General features: G+C 36.1%; 1 long non-coding RNA gene across 3 annotated transcripts in view; it reads right to left on the bottom strand.

The window, feature by feature from the left end:
- The window catches only part of LOC135306077 (uncharacterized), a 45,617-nt gene extending 26,082 nt beyond the window's left edge, over positions 1-19,535 (bottom strand). The window contains exon 1 of one of the 3 annotated variants that reach the window (XR_010366952.1): positions 19,228-19,535. This is a non-coding gene — a long non-coding RNA (uncharacterized LOC135306077). The remainder of the gene's footprint in view (positions 1-19,227) is intronic. The other 2 variants (XR_010366954.1, XR_010366951.1) reach the window with 2 other exon arrangements.
- Positions 19,536-20,741: the final 1,206 nt, after the last annotated feature.

The following is a 20,741-nucleotide window of genomic DNA, read 5'->3' as shown; positions in this document are numbered from 1 at the left end:
ATTATACAAACTGGAGAAAAAGAACCAGGTATATGTATGTATCCGGTGATACTGTCGTTGCTTTCATTCAATCCTGCCCTTTTGCTTTTTTCTCCCACATATTTTGTCATTGATGAGATACCCGTAAAACGTTAAAATGTTATATTTTGTTGTTTTAGGTGGTACAAATTAACAGTCACATCAGTGTAGTAAATATCTCAATTAGCAGATGGTCATGAGACGACAAAAAAGAAATGTAATGTATTTTAACAAATTGTCATTTTTGTCATATTGCTGGAGGAACACTTTTTACGCATTTGAGCCTTGCAGAAACAGCAGCAAATTAACCAAATATAAAAAAATCTCTTATTTCCAAATATGTTTCAATAAACATTGTCATGATATAAATCCTTCAGACCATATTTTTCCTGGCCTCTGAATATTTCATTAAATATCTATTTTTCTGTATTCTAATGAGGTGAGAGAACTGCATTAAATAAGGTTACAAAAATTTCCATGACCCTAATCAATCTAAATTATAATTCTGAATTTTTTCTCTAGGTTTTTTAATTAAAATCTCAGCAGCGAGAAGGAAATAGATTTCTTTGGGTGTTGCAGAAGGTATTTATATATCACCTGAATGGAAAGAGTACTCAATAAGCTATGACACACAACCCTGCTAGAAATTCCAGTCTTGGTTTGAGATTAAAAACACAGGCAATAGAAAACTCAACAGATTGTTGAAGAAATATCAAATTTTATATGAAAAACATCTAATTTTAATCTTTATCCAAGTTATGCTCTTGGCCAAAATTTTGCAGATAAACTGCAAGGTATGATGATGCTGTTTGAAAATAAGGCTCCATTTTCCTGACACCAGTTGTTCACTGGTGCCAAATACCTGACTCTGCAGTTGTTCCAGGCAACACCATTCTTCCAAGCTGTTCTTAGAGCACTTTCAGCATTACAGGGGTAGATACACAGGGATAGTTGTAAGGGAAGAGGAAATTTAAAACTTTCACATATATATTTTAAATTTAAAAAAAAGGTGTGGTGTATAAATGTTATGTTCTGTGTCCTTCAGCACAGAGAAGTGAGCTGGCAACTGCCTGATCAGATGTGATCCATCTCTCACTGGCACCTGAGCTTCATAAAGGGGCTTTTAATTTCAACCCAAATTTGTATATATCCAATTCAGAGCGCAGGAACATTAAGTTCAAATTCATCTGCAAAGGAATGACTAAGAAAACTGAAGAGAATATGTTTGCAAAGAAGGTAAGAAAATGATGGCAATGACTTTGAGTTTGCTGTAGATATATCTGACAGATTACTGAATAGTATTAAATTTTTAAAATAGTCTTTCTGGTTAAGGTTGCCAAAGCAACACTCTGAAGGGATGCATTGGGAAATTATTTTGGTCCATAATATCATTAACAAAAACATAGAGAGTTTTTGTGCAAATCTCACCTGATATTTTCTTTCAAAATTATTATAAAAATTTACATTTTTTAAATGAAACTTAAAAAACAACAAAAAGCAATTAGCTTTTCCTTACAGTAGCTTATTGGTTGATTTATATATTCTATTGTTAATTATATCTGTCTCCCAGGAACTGGCCCATTGAGATGGAAATCTTCTTCAAGACATCCTGGGACTAACAATACACAAGGCATACATTTATCTATCAGAGCATTCATAAGTATATTTTCTTAAGAATATGAAAAGACACATTTCCTGGAACATTATGAACCTCCACAGGCCAAAGAAATCCTGGTAGAAGAATAACCAAAGCTAAATTACCCATCAAATATCATGATCACTCTTTGTGCAGTAACTTTAATGCCAAAACAATATTATTTCTGGCATATATGTATTGTTAGACATTTCAACACTGTCTGAAATAGACAGAGCCAGCAAATCACAGAGATGTAATGAGTAAAAGACATTACCCTAGCTTTAATGAATCCCACCACAGCCTTTAGAAAAGTTCATGATATTGAGTTATTTTGCCACTATTAGTTACATAGCTAATGAACACTCGTACACTGCTGAAGTTTGAGTTAGCAAAAAAGCAGAGCCTGCCACATTTAGGCATATTCTTCATATCCATGTCTTTGAGGTCTTCCTTAATGTAAGTTTTTAGACTTTATCACAGCTCTTAAGTAAGGAGAAAATCCTAAGCCATCATTTGGGCCTTCCATGTGCACTGAGTGCTCTCAACCCTTTCCTAGCCATGCCTCAATACCACAGATGTCGAGGAAAGTTGTTGGAAAAAGTTCTACCACCTTCATGAGAGGAAATTTCAATTTTGTCAATGTTATTCTCCATTGACTATTTCTAGCCACTATAAACCAAGAAAATTTGTCTACATGGACTGCAGAAAGTGACCATATAGGTAAAGGATTCTTAGTGTTACATTCTTTACTCTGTTGCATTTCTGCATTTTATCTATTTCAGTTACGTTTCCTGGATATAAATTAGATCATGTTTTCTTACTTGAGATCATAAAAAATTAACTATGTTGTCTTCAAAACTTTCATTTATAAGAACAATTGAGACATTCTACATGAACTGTATCCTGACTTCCTCATTTTGTGTGTTATACAATAGTGCAGAACATAGGCTGTGACCATATCCTCAGTTCATTTAAATATCTTGGTCTTGTTGACTTCATTGCATATGAATGCTATGCCTGTGTTCTTCAACTGCTCCTCCAATGGGATGAATGTTTAATGTAATGAGACCATTCTTTTTCTGACTCAGAACAACAAATATGACAGAAAAAGGTAAAATTGAACAATAATTTATGTTTAATTCCTTTAAACAATATCCAGATAAAAAGTCAATCATTTATACACTTTTTATTATCTACTTGACTTCCTTTTATTAGTTTTCCTAAGATTTTCCCAAAGGAGTATTTAGACACTACTGATATTTTTCATTTTTGATCAGGGAAAATCTATACATTTTCTTTAGCCCTTTTACAACAGATTTTGTACAAATAAATTAGTAATAAACACAATTGCATATAAAAATGAGGTTTTTAATCTTTTTACAAATTTGCATGTGTACAGTATTTTTTCTAAAATATTAAACAAAAAAATATAATTTTCCACTAACTAAGTGTAGGGGCTGTATTAAAAAAGAAAAAAAAAGGAAAAGTGGTTACCTTTGTGAAATAATATTTGAAAAAGATAGGAGTCTAGAGATAAATCTTCATATCTTTATATAAAGCACACTTTTTTAAGTTCCACAAAGCTGAGAGCAAAGGAACTGCTGAGGGCAGAATACTTTCTGAGAGCAGAAATACAAACAGAAAATAACACTTAAATTATTACCCTGTCTTTCATAAGGAGACACTAAAGTTATAAACTCTGATTTCATTGTGTATTTATGGTAAAAGATTTGTTGGGTTTGCACTTCTCACACTATTGTAATAGTCATGTCTTTTAAATCTAGGTCAAACATAACAGTAGTCTGAATTTTTCTATTAACATGCCAATGCATTTGTATAGCAGCATCATAGCAATCCAGCTTGTTGTACAGAATCATATGAAAAAACTTCCATGCAATTCAATAGCTTTGGGGTGATGACCCAGGATGATTGCACTAGTCCTGGGAAGGCCACTCCATATTGGCATCTTAGAATCCCTAAAACTGCCTGGAATGTAGGCCTATGTATGACATTAAGTTTCTACTATTCTGCAGGAAGGAATGAAAAATTCTGTTACTCCTGCATCTGCTCAAACATGTCTCATTCAATAATTACTCATTGTTATTTTGATATCAAGATACAACATGCTTTATGTAAAATTTTTATTCCAAAATTCTCAATTAATGAGCTAGAGGAAGCCATGTTTCTCAAATACATTATTCTACTAACTTCAAAGCTAAGAGATCCATGACCCAAAGACCACTGAAATCAACGTAACAAATCTTGCTGAGTACAGGGAATATTGTGCAAAGCTTTCCTAGACAGTGTTCCTTAAATGCTTCTGGTTCTTTTACCATCCTTGGAGAAAAATGTGAAGATGTATGAGGCACCAAGGTGATGTGCCAGCCCTGTTATAAATGCAGCTGTAAAGTCATGAGAGTGGTTGTTAGACAATCTATTCTCAGCCTTAAAAGCCTGTTAAGACAAAGAAATCAAAAGACATCCCCCCAACTTTTAGGCCAAAGACCAGGGGGAAATATGAAACTAATTCTTTTAAAAAAATCTCTGAATTACGGCAATCTGAATTTTCTATTTATATATCAATGTATTAGCATTACATGTTGCGTACAGTTCCAATAATTATACAGAGGCACCTGTAGACAATTATTTTTAACACTTAAATCAGAAAGAAAGCAGAGTTATTGTAAATACACCTAAATCACAACATCTATAAAAAGTTAAAGAAATGCCACCCAAAATGCTTCTCTTTTCAGAGAAAACACTTTTCAAAATATTTAAGCTAAAAATCAATCATATTAAATGCATGCTAAGGAATGAGAATATTAACAGCTAATAGATAAGAGTAGAAAGAAATAATGCACAAAATTCATATAAATAAAAACAAGAAAATATTTAAAGAAATGTTTAAACATAAACTCCTGCATTGATGCAACTAAGGAAAAGTCAAGCCAGTCATTGCTGAATTCCTTTTAGTATTAAATAGTGTGCAATTAGGAAAGAAACAAATAGATGAAGAAATTGCATTTTAATGACTTTCTGTGTTAATAAATTATATATATGACAGTTTGAGTAACTATGGAGCTCAGACACATGGAAAAATGAAAGGCAATGATAGGAATGAAGCTATGATGCCCTCATTACCAGCAGTGATTTTGCATATTGCCATGAGTGTGTGGGAAAGCTATATATTCATTTTCTTAAGTAGAACATTTTAAAAAATGTGACAGTGATTTTGTTTTAAAGCCAAGTGCAACAAAAAACCTGAAAATTCTTTCTGAATATTCTTCCCTAGTAAGTGAAGCCTTATATATTTTCAGCAGAGGAGCACAAGATTCCCTCATCTGAAGGAGGTTTTCTTAGTGCCTTACTTCAAGCATCACAGTTCAGCACTTACATTAGCATGATAGGCTTCCTATATTCCCTGAGTAATTAATGGAGATAGATGGACTTCTCCAAAAGGTAATTCAGAGCAAGAACCTAACCAAGGTCACCTGAATTGCTCTCCATGGGAGCATCTCTCTCTGACTACAGAGGAAGTTCAGGCCATTTCCCAGTCAGCTTCTCTGGATCATTAAGATGCCTCAAGTGAAAATCCTTGAATACCTCCCCATGCCAAGCCCAGATGACCAGACACTGGGCTAGAGGACTCAGAGCAGCATCATGCACCTGCTGGCAAATACTAAAACAAAAGCCAGAGGGAGAGGATGGAAGGGGATTGGAGCTAAACTTCCTGCATATTACCAAGTGAATTCCCAAAATAAATCTTGTTTTCTTTGGGTCTTATCTTTTTCTAGTTAAAAAACAAACCAGACAGAGTAATTGAGGCCTGCCTCCTGTAAGGGGACAAGGGGAGAGGGACTGTGTTGAAAGACACATGCTATATATAGAGATGCCTGGAATTCCAGCAGATGAATGGTGTCTGGGGCCTCATTGTGTTGTCACCTTGCTGCAAACCATCTGTGAAAGAGAGGTTCCTATAAGAAGTTTTTCCTTGATGGCTTAAATTAAATATATTTCCCAGACAAAGGTCTCAGAGATAGTAGAATGCATTTCTGTGCCCATTTAAAGCCCATATTTCTCTTCAAACCAAGAGGACATATAATTTGCTAAACAAACTTAGACTAGGTGCATTTCTGAAACTCTCAACAGCTCCTGTAGCTATTTTTGCATTGTGTTCAATTTGGAGCATCTTTAAATGCAAGTGAAGACATCCTAAAAGGACCTGGGGATTTTGTTCCCAGAGAAGTATTTAGGACTTACTTGCCAAGTGCTGCAATCAGCAGCATTTTCTTTGCTCGTATATTGCTATGAAACACAGGCATAAACCAGCTCTGGCAGGGATGACGGAGCATTCTCTAGAGAAGGCATAGAATAGCAAAATCTGCTCAAATCTCACCCACCATTCCCTTTCAGTTCAGTTGCAGAAGCTCCCTAGAGCACTGTAGGCCACTTCTATGCTGCTAGTTCAGCAGCAGTGCCAAGTTCAAATCCAGCTTTGCCAGCTAAGCAGCTTGAAAGAGTTACATCTGCATTGCCTTAGCCCATCTCTGGCTCTCATTAGCTGTGCCCCCTCTGTGCTTCACTTGGAGTAACTTGACCTCTCCTGCTATCCTACAGTCCATGTCCTCTATCTGTCTGACAGGCTCTCCCAGCAGATATATAGTCCAGTCTGACTTGTCCCAGGAGCCTTTTCTGCTGCATCCTATTAGCATGCACAAAAAATCTGCTTCTTAGGAAGCCTGATATTTGCAGAAATGTGGAGCAGGTCCATGACAGTCATTTTAAGCACTTGATTGTTTCTCTGCTTTGGATCATACACTGGGAGTTGCAAGTCTCTTTGCTCTTTGTTTTGCCATCAACAACAACTGCAGTGGCCCTGAGAGAAAGATATCCTGCTTAAACAGTGACAGGTCTTTCAGGAAATTTCCTCATATGAACAGATTGTATCTGGAGTCTTCTCTTAGAAGGGACCAGACTCTGCAGCCTGATTTACTGTTCATCACTGGCAATGCACCAGCTTTGAAAGAAAAAAGCCACTGTCAGTGTCAGAGTAACAGAAGGAGGCAATCAGTCATGTGCTCTTCCTACGCAGGGAATGTCAACTGCATTGCCATTTGTTCAGTGTGGCCTGAGGGTGGCTGCAGCCCTGAGAAATCTTCTTTGAGAAGAGTGCGCTGTAGTAATTCAAAATGATCCTGACCATTTGACCATTTGGCAGCTTTGTGGGCATTCACTAGAAATCTCTTCTCACTAACAGATTCAGTGAAGTCTCCTGATCTCCATTCTTGATCCAAGGAAAATGTCTGGCTTGAAGGCTCAGAAGGACACAGGTTTTTAAGCACCATCTCCAGAACAGTATTTCAGCATGAATCTCCTATCCAACCCTCCTGCACCAACCTTGGGGCACAAAGTAGATGCTGCCTTCAAGACCTGACTCTCAGGCTCTAGCCCTCAGTTATGTTTCTCTCACTAACAACATCTTTTGAGGATCAAAGTCATCTTTGATGTCTCCACAAATAAAGACTGCTGGAACACATTTACAGTGAGAGAAGTTGGGCTATTAAGGTGCAATTCCTGTGTCTCTAACTCTGGAAGATCTGTGTCTTCCCCATCTTGATCCTGACCAGCTCTGGGGAAGATGTTTTCTTCTTTTTAGCAACTGTGATTTCTTTAGCGCCCAACAAAGCTGTCCAGTTCCTAAGAAGCTCAAGTGGTCCCTGGCAAACAAAGAATCTCTAAAGGTGGCAGAATCTGAATTAACTGAGCAGAGGAGCAGGAGAGGCAAAGACAGTGGCATTTAGCAGGACTGCAGGACTGGAGGGATTTGTTTGGAGGAGAAACAACCTGGCAAAGTACCAGTTACATCTGTACTACTGCTGAGAAGGAGATGACTCAGAAATCTAAAGAACCTTCCAAGGGGAGCAGCTTCTCCGTGCTAGAGTGAAAGAGTTAACACAACATATGACTTCATATTTAAGCTAATGTCATTACATATGTATGTCAATAAGTTTCTTTCCTGGCTGACACCTCATGAGGCCTACTTGTTATTTCACTTTTGAAATGTCAGAGTAAAACATTTCTTCACTGTGACTATTGACTGAGGTGATCATTCTTTAGGATGACACATCTTTAGCTTATCTATTAAAAAATAAAGCCCATTAAAACATATGTTAAAATATAAGCCCTTCGTAGAAGAGAACTGCCTACCTTTTATTTCTTCTTCTCTACTGTTTTTCTCTGCATTTTACCCAATGCAAATGAGACAGAATAATTACATATAATTGTGGTAGGCTAGCCTTTGCAAAGAGCCAAATACACACCCAGCTGCTCACTCACTCCTCCTTCTCAGGGAGGGTAGAGGGAGAAAAAAGGATAGGAAAGATCAAAGGCCAAGATAAAGATAGGAATATTGCTTACCAATTACCTTCATGGGCAAAACAGACTCAATATGTGGAAAATTAATTTAATTTTTGCCAGTTTCAATTAGGTTCATTGTAGAGCCAGATGTTGCTGTGCCTGTCACTGGGCAGCCCATAACCTCCTCCCACAGAGGCTATCCTGCAGTCCCTCTTGTACCAAAACCATAAAACCCATACAATATGTATGTCAACCCATAAAATAATAATTAGCACCCCAGCTTGCATATTAACATGAATGCAATCAGTTTTGATATACCAGCCTAGGGTTTTAATTGGAATCATCTGCTGATCTAAGATTATCTTCATCTGATCCCTGTGCTATCTTTTGGTTTACATCACAGAGTGGTCTCAATGCACACAAACTGGATTCCTTTTGGATGAAGGAATTTGGAGGAACTGGAATATGGTCTTTAGCAACAAAACAAACACACTCCATCTGCAAGAGGGAATTCAGTCTTTGCAAACAGTCCAGAGCTGGTCTGCAGTAAAAAAGTCCTCAGATACAAACAATGCAGGAATCAGATGCCCAGCATCAACTTTTTTGCCCTTCACGTCTATTCTTAGTAGCTTACAGTATTTGAAGTATTTGAAAATATAAGTATAGGCAAGTTTGAATCCTAAATTGCATTATTTTGAATTATTTTATTTAAATTCAGTTCTGCCTTTTTTTTTTCCTTTCTTTTCTATTATCACAGTATCTTCAGGCAGTTATTTCCCTCTCTCATCTACATAAAGTGAACAGGCTTTATGAATTTACTCAAGAGTCACAGTGGAGGAAATTTAAACAGGTCATTTCTCCTTTATTTATTATACATGTCATTGTCATCCCTGTGTCCAACAGATATATGCATTGGAATTTAGGAAATTGAGGTATTGGGGAATCTGAAGTACAGCTTAAATGATGTTTCCTAGTTGATACTGTAGGACAGTGACAGACACTGCTAAGGAAAGAAATTTCGTTCTGCTCTAGAAATGTACCAAAAATCTCTATACACATTTCCCTGAAATTCTAGCATAGTGTAAATTTTAAGGAGTGATGTATCAATATTCTCATTATGCTCCACATGTCAGTACAAGAGGCATCCACAGTCCATGGAAGAGACTAAATTAGGTTGATGAGTAGATGAGTGTTTATAACACAATAACACCTGGAGGTCTCAATTAATTATCTCTATTGTGTTTTGCACGGTATGAATTCACTTTAGAACACAGTTCTTATCCTAAATACGTTAAAGGAAGATTTTGAAGAATCTTTTATAATGTCTTAATTTCCCTTCTACACAAGCTGGAAGAACAGAGGTAAGCCAAAACTACAAAACTAAATTTTAAAAATCTGACCCTGTGCCTCCTCTAATAAAAACAAGAAAAGAAAAGAAAAGAAAAGAAAAGAAAAGAAAAGAAAAGAAAAGAAAAGAAAAGAAAAGAAAAGAAAAGAAAAGAAAAGAAAAGAAAAGAAAAGAAAAGAAATTAGGAAAAAAAGAAAGAAAAATTGTCAATTTTGCCAGCAATGCTTTTAATTCTGTTTCCTAGTACTAATACTGTAGTCATCAACTCAGAGCAAGGCATTTCACAGTCAGAAAAATGTTTTGGATACTTTGTAGACAGAAATTTCCTGAGAAGACTTTCAAAGGTTTTTTCATTTGAAACACTATTTAGATTTCACTATAAAAAGAAATTTATGTTGCAGAAGTATGTTAATGAATTTCAAACATACATTATTACTGGAAGAAACTGTTTAGCAATGTCAAAAAAGGATGGGAACTAGATGTGAGTTACAGAAAAGACCTTAATTTTTTTGTATAGTGACAGGTTTTGTTAAAGGGATACCTAGAAACCCCTGAAAGCATTGCTGCTGCTGTCAGACAAGCAAGCAAACCAACTGAAACCAAAACAAGTTGCCTACAGGAGAAAAAAATGAAGTAGATGAATTTATAATGAAATATATGGCAAGAACTACCTGACTATCTAAAGATGAAGAAAGATTCACAGCTGCAGATTCTGACTACTCAAATTCAAATCATCAATGTCTGTAATGGACTCATTGTTGGCCCTGAATAAAACTTTTAATTTTACCAGCTTCTGTTTTACGTTTAAATTTTTTTATAAAACCCGTTGTATTCTGACACTTCCCCCACACTAAATCAGTAGGCTGCTCTCCCTGCAGCCCTTGTTTTAAGCTTACTCTTCTGCCAGGGTTTTGGCAATCCAGGGCTTCCAGAGAAGCCAAGAGCCTTTCAGAAGCAGTGCAACGGGAAGATGGATCACTTTCAGAACAGCTCATGGTGGCTGCTGATGCCACCAGGAAATCTTGTGAATGCTGAGCAATTTTCCAGTTCTCAGTGTACAGGATTTTCTTTACAGTCAAGAGATTTTCTCTGGGTGGTGGATCCCAGGCTGAAAACAGAAAAATGGCTCAACCTTTTTTTGGGAAGTGATGCAAGAAAGATGTTTCACATTTTAAGGCACCTTAGCTCTAGGTAAAAGCAAAAGAAGGGAAAAACAGTCATCTGTGTCTACTGCATTGTATAGAACACCATTTTCAGAGAAACTTTTTAAAGATTCCACCATTCCCATGAGAAATTTGCCGCCAAGACTAAATAAAATTCTAATTTTAAAAGGTGCTTTATGTCTTACTAACACAGGCAGGCTTTCCTGGCCTATGGTTTTGAGCAATATAATGCTTAGTGGTTTCCATCCGTCTACACAAGACTTAATAGGTAGGTAAAAGTTGAAAAAAAACAAACCACTGGTCCTATCTTTGCAGACAACTTCTCTTTAAATGTATGAGTAAAGCCTTTTTCTTTTTTGTTGTTTTTTTTTTTTTTTTGGGGGGGGGGTTTGTTTTTTACACAAAAGAGCTACAGAACACCTCTATCTGCTCCCTTTTCTCTCATTTTGCGTTTTCTAAGTCAAAACAGAAAACAGGGACAGCTGTTAAAGACAGGTCCTATAATTTCCCACTTGTATGGATGCTGTATACCTAGATCTGTACATTCAAAGCAGTTGGTGAGATCTGGTGAGCTGAAGTGCAAAAACAGAAACCCAGAACAGTAAGTTTTTCACACACACACACACACACACACATACACACTCAAAAAAATAGCTGAAAATCAGTGGAGAAGGTTGAATATCATGTACAAAGTTCACAGGAGATGAATATGAGAAGAGCCATTAGCACACTCCACACATTAATTACTCCACCAGGTAACTCAATACACTGCAGTCAATTTGAGAGTTATGGCAGCTGCAGAGTCAGCCCTGCAGGTTGGCTTACCAATTCAGAGCAAATTATAACCTTCTCAGAAATGTAATAATGCTTTTAAGCAGGTGTGCTAATCATCAAGGGAACATGGACCTTCTCTCCTTTAGTTAAGAAATGCAAGGCCTGGGAGCTTTCTGAAGCAAGGATATGGCAGGGTGAGCAGCAGAGCCTGAGCAAGGGAAAGCAGTGAGATGACACCAGCATCTTCAGGGCATTCACATTTTACATTAGCTTATGACACCAAACCAGCTGTCAGTCAGTGTACAAAGGTTTGATCAGACTGCTCAGAACTGTATCTCTATGCTATCCACTGCATTTGTCAGCAATGTGTCCAAGATCTTTGCTGTTTTGGGTGTAAGTGCAAACACAGTGATGGACAAATGGGATGAGGACAGCATGTATATGGCATATTAGAGCTTTATTCTGATGTACTTATTCATCTTCTATCTTTGGCATATTACTGGAAACAAGCAAGACAGTGATACATACCAGGGTATCATAGCAGCGCAGGAATAGAATTTACTGCAGGTTGCAGATTTATGATTGTGGAAAGGCAGGAGAACAAATGTGCATCCCTCACACAATTGACAGAGGAGAAATGCAGGCCTTAGCCAAAACCTGAAGGCGAGACCAAGTAAGTCACTCAGTATAGCATAATCTGAGCACAGCATATGCTGATGTTTTCTGGATTCATCAGAGGTGGAAGATGCCTTTTGACTATCAAAAACCACTAAGACAACAAGAAAGGGTTCAGATGGAAAAAAAATAAAAAGAAAAATTGAGTTAAGTTCTACTACTTATCACTGTTTTTTTGTTTTGCACCTTTTCTTCTGCATCTTGCTATTCCTTTATTTTTTTTTTCCGTTAGGTACCATGACAAATAGACCATATACTCCAAAATGCTTAAATTTTCTTATCTTTATATTTTATTTTGTCATCTAAAGTGAAGAGGAAGCATTGAAGTATTGCTAATGCATACAATTTTTCAATTATGAAAAAAGACAAATTAGAAAATTGGCAAAATCACTGCTTCAAGTAAAAAAAACCAAAAAAAACCATTCAGGAATACAAAACCACTGAAGCTGACAGAATTTACTTTGAGCTCACAGCTACATAGGTTCTGTAAAACATCATCTTCATTCCATAATCAATTAATCAGTGGTGTCTGGTGCAACACTGTTGCTCTCATGTGGTTCTAAGTGATATTTCCTTATTAAAAAATGCCTCTACATCCCCTCTAAGTCATCTATGCATCTTCAAAGATGGATGAGAATGCATCCTGTGATATTGTTATATGGAATTTAGAGGTCTTATTGGTGAAATGTATGAACTAGAATATTTGCAGCTATGGCAGAGAATAGAAACTGTATGACTAAAAAGGAAAATGAACTAAAGGCTACTAAAAACTTATTACAAGTAAGTTGCAACATATTCTCTTCCATCTTGTTTTGAAATGTGACCAGGAAGCAGAATGCATAAGGGACTGGTCATTCAAGTCTGGATTTGAGTGTTCAAGAGTGTTTTCTCTGAGGAAAAGGAATGTCAGCATTTTGCACACACTTTTGGGATGTGTGCATCATTATATACATTTGTCCAATCTAATGGCCAGGACTTGAAAAGTATGTATGTGGCCTCCAGCCCAATCTCCCAGAAAACCAAACCAAACCACACCAAACATAATCAAGACAAAACAAAATTAACAGCTTCTCCCCTTTTTGGAAAAACAACAGCAGCCGTCAAGATAGATTTTTGGCAAAATAATCAGAATGCCAAAAATTTAAATAGGTCATATTGACATTCTGGTATTTTTAAAGAATTTATTTCATACTTATGGCAATAGACTCTAGGTTAGCTTTGGAAATGTCTAAGCACCTGACTGGGTCTGCCTGAGTAACTACAAGGAGAGGAATTATCAGGAGCACACCCACTTGAAAGTACTGTGCAGATGACCAGGGAGACTATAATGCATCCCATGAGTTAATTGCTACTCGTTAATCACAGTGCAGTCTTTGACATAAGCACTTGTCACTTTTCCTGAATAGTGAGAGTCAACAAATATAAAAAATTAATATCTCCTGAAACTTGTGTCATCATCAGTGGCACCTAAAGAGCATGTCACATATTGATTATCAGACTGAAGGTTTCCTATACAACTTTCACATAAATGCAGCTAACAATTCAATGAAGCAGACACAAAATGCCAGGTTTTACCAAATGTTTAGTAAGGGTTAGAAAATTTTATAAGGAAACCATTATCATAATTATTTTAACTAGTTAAAAAATTGTTAGCGACATTAAAATATTTTTGAGTACCCCATGAATTACTGGCATACTAGTGGAAATAAATAGTAATACACCAGATGATACTCTTGCTACCTGATGGGGTACTTGCAGTTAACAACATGACACCAGATCACATGGGATGAAAACCTACAGGTGTGATTTTGACAGCTTTGGTTGCAAAACTCAAAATGGGCTGTACACACACTTCTTCTCCACTCGAAGACATTGGTGAAGCTCAGAGGTTTTGTTAGAAGCTTATAAAACTGTTTTGTTTTGCTTTCTGTACTTGTGAAGGCAGCAATCTCAATCCAATTCCGCTGGTGAAATTATTATAAAAACCCAACAACAACAAACTAAAAGACTTGGCTCTGCAAAGAAAATCATCCACTTTGTTAAAACTGAATTTCCAAATGTTCTGAGTTTATTGCTTCTCTATTTCTCTTACAGAGGGATGAATGAAACACACAAGTACTGATGATTGGCTGGACTTGTTTGCAACAGCTGCAGGAGGAGTTGCCAAATCTGGTTTCATATAAGATAGCCTAAGTGCCTGATAAGCATTAAAATTCATTTCCATTCTTTAGCATGGATAAAAGTACACTCTTGCTGTAAAAAATGTGACAAAATGCTTAAATGTTGTATGCTTTTCTTGGTCACTGTTTCATGCTGCAGCAAGATCTTAATCGGCAAATGTCACCTCCTTTATGGCTCCTTTGACCTTATTGTCAGATTTTTCCCACAAACAATTGTTAACATTATTTTCTCATAATATGGCCTTAGAATCCTTCAAAAGCTCAGTGGCAAATGCATCTAAATCTGCACGGTAGTGGAATAATAACTTATTTTGAAAACAATCTTCCATAGAAATCCCTCTTAGAATTAAAACTGAAAAAAATAAAAAGAAAACCCACCTCAAGCTAAATGCTCTGCTAAGAGGAGGATTGTATCACAGCTGTTATTTCTATGTTTTATTCACAATTGCTTTTCTCCCTTCAGCCGGCTGCTCTTTCTTTAGCTTAGAAACATCTACTATTGAAAGATGGCCATTTCTGTTTTTGAAACCAAGGGCCAAACAGCAGCACATAACCCTTTGGCAAGAAGCCCATGAGCTGCAGTCTATTAAAACATACAAGCTAGACCCATTATTCTTTGTTCTTTCTCTACAAAAAGAAAGGAATTGCAGGCTGTGCAACACTTCATATGACACAGCCTTCTCCCACCTATGTGCCAAAACACTCTGCTGTTCTTTTTCCACATTTTTCAGAGTAGACAGTATTCTGGGGTCATTCAGAGCAAGCAAACTTGTCAGGTGGGAAAGCAGTCTGAGAACCCTTCATACCCTCTTCTCATTCTTGTGCTGCATTTTTTTCCTTGTAGTAGCTGAACACTTCTCAGTACTGTATGAAGAGATGAGCTGAACTTTTTTTCAGTCCTATCAAGTGTATGGAGAGCAGGCTGGATTTTCCTTTGAACATGATGTATACATATACCTACATCTACCCACGTGTATGATATCAGGGAAGATAAAATCAAATAAATGTGCTCTGCACTTAAAGTAGAAGTTAAGCTGCAAAGGCCCTATTTCTCACAAAGGCCTTTGCAGCCCCCTTCAAAGGAAAATTCCTTACTGTAGAAAATTTCTTTATTCTGTGGGAAAGAAATCTGTTGTGGTGCTTGAGTAGCCTAGTTAACTATTTGGGTGCCTTCGTTCTTCATTTAGGCAACCTGAACATAAGGTTTGAGTGTTTTGAATAAGGAAAGGGCTGGGCTGGTGTGCTGTGGTTTGCTGTCATGGGAAGCAGAAGTCAAAGCCTTTGTGTCTGACCATCTGAGAAGAGCTATTTTTCCTATGCTCTGTGCTTCCTCATGGAGTACACTGAAGTCATTCTGTTTTCCACTTCTACCTCCTCAGATGCCATTAATTCAGAGATAATTCTGGTTTGCCTGTTTAACACCAGCTCCCTGGATACTTCCATAAGTGTTGTACTGCTGTTGCTAGATAGTTAATCGATTTCTGCTGATTAGTCACCCTCTGCTGTCATAGGTGACTTTAAAGCTAAATAGTTCACCTACACAGAGGACTGGGATCACAAGGACTGGGACCCCCTGGCAGAGCAAGCAGAAATAAAGAAAAAAACCACTGCCCATAAAACCTTTTTTCTTTTTTTCTTTTTTTTTTTTTTTTTTTTCAAAAAGATGGTGAATTCTTTGGGAAAATCAGTGTAGAAATTGAAAAAAAAAGGAAATTTTTAAAGAGTGTCTGAGTCATTCAACAACTTTTTAAACTAAATTTAACCTTTACTGGCATTCGAAAGCACTAAGGCAATGAATTATTTTTTTGGATGGGTAGAATCCTTTCTATGCAACAAATAATTATTCTGACTGAATTTCTGCAAAGACACTCTTGTAAAATAAATTTCTAGTTTTATTTTAAAATCTATTCAGTGTTGAATGAGTCACTCAGTGCCTACACATAAGGGAATCTTGCAGTTTAAATAATATTTAAGACTTGAAATGAAACCATGTTTTATGTCTGAATAGTGAACTATAATTACCTCAGTTCATAACTGTCAAGAAAGAAAAGGCAAAAGGCAAAGGCAAGGGAGGGCAGGGAAAGTAAAAGGAAAAAAGGGAAGGGGAAAGGTGGAATGGGGAAAAGAAAAGAAAAGAAAAGAAAAGAAAAGAAAAGAAAAGAAAAGAAAAGAAAAGAAAAGAAAAGAAAAGAAAAGAAAAGAAAAGAAAAGAAAAGAAAAGAAAAGAAAAGAAAAGAAAAGAAAAGAAAAGAAAAGAGAAAATTATACATTTTTCATCCATACATAAGATACTATTCATTCTTTATTTGTAAATCTACAGAATGACTCCCAGAATTAAACCAGAAATCCAGGAATGACAAGACAAGAGAGGATGGAAACGCATTCTGTTTCCCACAAACAACACCATTTATGCTTTTATGAACTCATTTAACAAGTTTAGCTATAGGGTAAATGCCACTGTCTGTTAGACAGCATATCTGGATTTCTGTCTCATTTAGGCAGACAAAATGAGGTGACCTGAAACAACCAATTTTTCTCTAGACTAGACAACTTAATTTCAATAACCTGACAGAAATGTGTTTATACAGTTCAGTGGTTTACAAGAATCCAAATGCACATCACGAATATAACGTAAGTAGTAATAGGATAAATCTCAAGGCATAGTTATTATTTTTGTCAATTGTGAAGTATTGTCCTGTTACCTTTTTTGTAATTCTAGCAATGAATGAGCTCAAGTTCATTTTGCAAACTAAAAAATGAGTGTTTATTTACTTTATTTTTTGTAATCCCACTGTAAAAAGGCTGTTATATTAATTAAAATTTTTGCTCTGCTAGGCAGAGGACAGGATCCTTCACAGTAGTGAGAATGTTGCCCAAAGATTGTGAAACTGGTGTATTTTAGCCATAGTTTTGGTATTTTAGGAAAAGTTTACAGCAATCAGCATTCACCCAGCAAATAAGGTTTAACATATGTGGCATTGCTTTAAAGGTATATCACACTCCCTGGAAAAAAAATACTCATATCACTTTCCTGTCTCTATTGATCTGAGGTTAAACTCCATTAACAGTAATAGGAATAGCTACAGAAATATCTGCTATTCTGCTTTATGTAGGTGCCCTTGTATTGACATTTAATCTTAGTCAGCCAAACGGGATAAGGAAAAATTTCATGTGGAAGACACTTGTGACAATTGCTCCACAATGAGATTAAAGCAAAACAGATGACACATTTTTTTGCCATCAAAGCATGATGCCATGTTTTGTTATAATCCATTTTGCCACAGAATACAGTAAGCAAAAGGTTCCTTTTTCACAAACAACAGTATGATTAGAAAGACTTAATTTTTTAATCTCCTTCCACTGTTTCCATATCAACTGACAGAAAGAAGCATATTTGATGTTTTTTTAAACAAAATAATAATTAAGGAAGAGGGGAAATGCATGTATATTTTTTTATGTCTAGTCTGAGAAATCCAGTTAGATAAAGTCAGCATTTAAAGCTTTGGAAAACTTGTATGTGAGAGATCAAGAATATCTTTCCTGAGAGACACAGCAGTTAACAGTAACAATTATACTATTTCTGTAGGGTGGGGGGAAAATTGTGAAAAGACAACACATCACTAAGCATGACAAACCTTCGAACGGTTATGTAGTAGTGCTACACTGTGACCAAGAACATGTTAAGTCTCATTAAATACAAATAATAGAGGCTTATTGCCTGCCACTAATTCTAGTCCTGTTAAGAAGATGCTGGAATTGTTTCTTTGCTGTTTGATTTTATCTGCCATTTCAAAGTACGTGTATATCACGGGCTGGAAGAATTATTCACCTTATTTCTCTGTGTTTTGTCACAATAGGACAAATAGAAAGGAATTAGTTGAAGGAACAGAAAGAGGTGTCTGCTATGTAAGTCCTAAAGGACGTATTTTTCTGATTGAGAAGAAACAAAGACTGAGAAATACTGGCAGGGGCAGATGTGTTTAAGTGATGTGTTTAATTTCTGTTTCTCCAGCTTGAATGACTGTGCATTTTAAATGCTGTTAGGAGGTCCATCAATGTGACACTGGAGTTTGGTGTAATAAGTAAAATGTTCCAGCACTGTCTCCATGAGTGACCTCTGTTATCACCTTAGGCAAGGTCCCACCTCCCATCATTTATCTGGCCAATTAATAAACCATACAGGCCAGGGACCGTCTCTCATTCTCTGTGCCTACATTGAGGGAGCCCTGTCCCTGTGGCAGGAAATATATATTACTGGAATACAAATGTCAGTGATTCAATTAAAAAAAAAAGTTGAAGAAGCAAAGGGAAAAACTTGCCTGACATGACTGCGAACAGATTATTAAAAGGTTTATTTGCAAGAAAGGGACTTTTCATCAGGTTATCCAGTTAGAAAATTTGGATCAAATTTAGTGCATAGTAACAGCCGATTATTGAAAAGAAGAAACCATACTGAATCTTTTAAGTACTGGGAGCATTTAATTTTCCAGGAAACATCTCAGGAAAATTTGCATGTCACTCACAGGTCAAGGAGGAATGAACCCTTTTCACTAACTTTTGAATTCACAATGGACATGGGAGGTCCCAATTCAAATATATACATTTCCAGTCTAAATTTACAGTAACCAAAACCCTTGTCTTGCATGAAGTAACAGGAAGTAACTCCCTTAAGGGCGTTGGAAATAATGTTTGTCAATTTCTAGATGTGCTCTTATTTAAAAAGAACAAAAATAAAATTAGAAGTATTTTTTTATGGAAAAAAAATGTATTGCTTATCAACATATCAAAAAGTCAAGCAATCAATTTTTTGAGGGTTTTTGTTACTGTTTTTCAACAGGAAAACTAGAAATTCCAAAGAACAAAATTTTCCCCCAATATTTCCACAAATATGCAGAAAAAAAAGTGACAGAAAGAATATTTGAATTTCTTATCAGTTTTAATTACAAATTAAAGACTTAGAGTTGGGTAATTTCTTTTATTTTAATGGAAATCTTACTGGTTTATGCATTTTTACATGCTTTGTAAAATAGAGATGGCAACAACTTTTATTGACTTTACTTTCTGTTTTAAAATTACCTGTATTAGAAGTTTTCCTCCGATCACCCCAACTTATTTAATTTATTTAATTTTGGTCCATATCCTGGAAAGATGTTAGATTAATTTTTGATGAAACCATACTTGGAGCATGTTCACTTCTGCTAGTAATCTATCCATGGAACCAGACTAGAGAAATTCTAAATTGCTCTAAGTGCTAAAGCATGCATGGCATGGCCATTGTGACCTCAGCACTGGCTCTTTTCTGGTCCTAGGTAACAGGATTTGTGACTGTAAACATAGGCATAGCTCATCATGACAAATTAAAAAAACCTAAATCATGAGATTTTAATATTATTGACACAGTTCTAAATATCCGTAGGAGGGCTGCTGCAGAAAACTATGAAATGTGAAGATCTACCATATGTAGTCCTAAATACAAGTGCAATAGTGCTACAATTACAATAGCATACTTGCAGTATTAACTTCAACAAAATATTTGCAATCACAGAACTAAAAAACTAAGTAAAATTGAAATAATAAATCCCTGCATAGATTTTAAGACTTTCTGTGACATTTTCATAAACACAAATTGAAATTAAGACTGTAATGACTTAGAGTGTCTACTACAGTTCTTTTCTATCCTCTAAACCTATACGTAGTTTATGAAAGATTTGCAGCTCTTAATTCATAGTCCTTAATGAAGTTATAATTTTGGGTTTGGATTCACAACACAAAAGATGAATAAAAAATTAGAAGTTTGTTCTACTATACATCAGTAGGAGTGCATGGCTGTCTAATTCAATTCAAAGACTTTAACCTACTGGTACTGTCTCTGCTAGACTGTGGGAGGAAACCTATCAAGCACAAAATAGTATCTTCAAACACATTGCTAAAATAGTAGAAACTGTAGGATAGGTGCCAAACTGAAATGAATGTTTTCTCTTATCCCAAGAAAGCAGTTATCTGAGCATCTTTGAGACTCCCCTTTCCACATTTCAATGGTTGAAAATAATCTCCTTTTAAAATGCCAATAGTCCAACTCTCCCCTGTCTTCAGTTTTATTAATCCTTTATATGTCTACAAAGTGAACAAGACGCTTAAATTTCTCATGACTCATATGTGCTGCTCTAGCAGTGCAATAAATGCCATAAAGATTCCCCCTTTTTCAAGTACAGTATAGAAGTTTTGGTGTTCCCCAATCCATTCATTTAAAAGTGTCCTGTTCTTATAAAAAGTTTAACTTTGTAAAACCTTTCAAATTATGGACCTGCCCTCACAGTTTAAGGAGCGTATGAGCTACATAATCTATTATGTTGTTTGGGACTTTGAGTCTCTCTTCTGTTCCCAGCCATGCATATGAAAGTAGCAGGGAGCAAAAGACTGTAAAACAATACATATTCTACCTATTAGACAAAGTCCCTGTTTGAAGGGGCATAAATAGCTGACATAATGACTATCAGTGTATGACATCATGCTAGACTGTGTTATCGAGACACAACATTTCTAATGTAAATAATCCTGCAACATCACGGCAAAAGCTGTGTTAAATCCCT

The sequence above is a fragment of the Passer domesticus genome, chromosome 1 (assembly GCF_036417665.1).
Source record: "Passer domesticus isolate bPasDom1 chromosome 1, bPasDom1.hap1, whole genome shotgun sequence".
Classification (NCBI taxonomy): domain Eukaryota; kingdom Metazoa; phylum Chordata; class Aves; order Passeriformes; family Passeridae; genus Passer; species Passer domesticus.
This window is presented reverse-complemented; position numbering and strand designations above follow the sequence as displayed.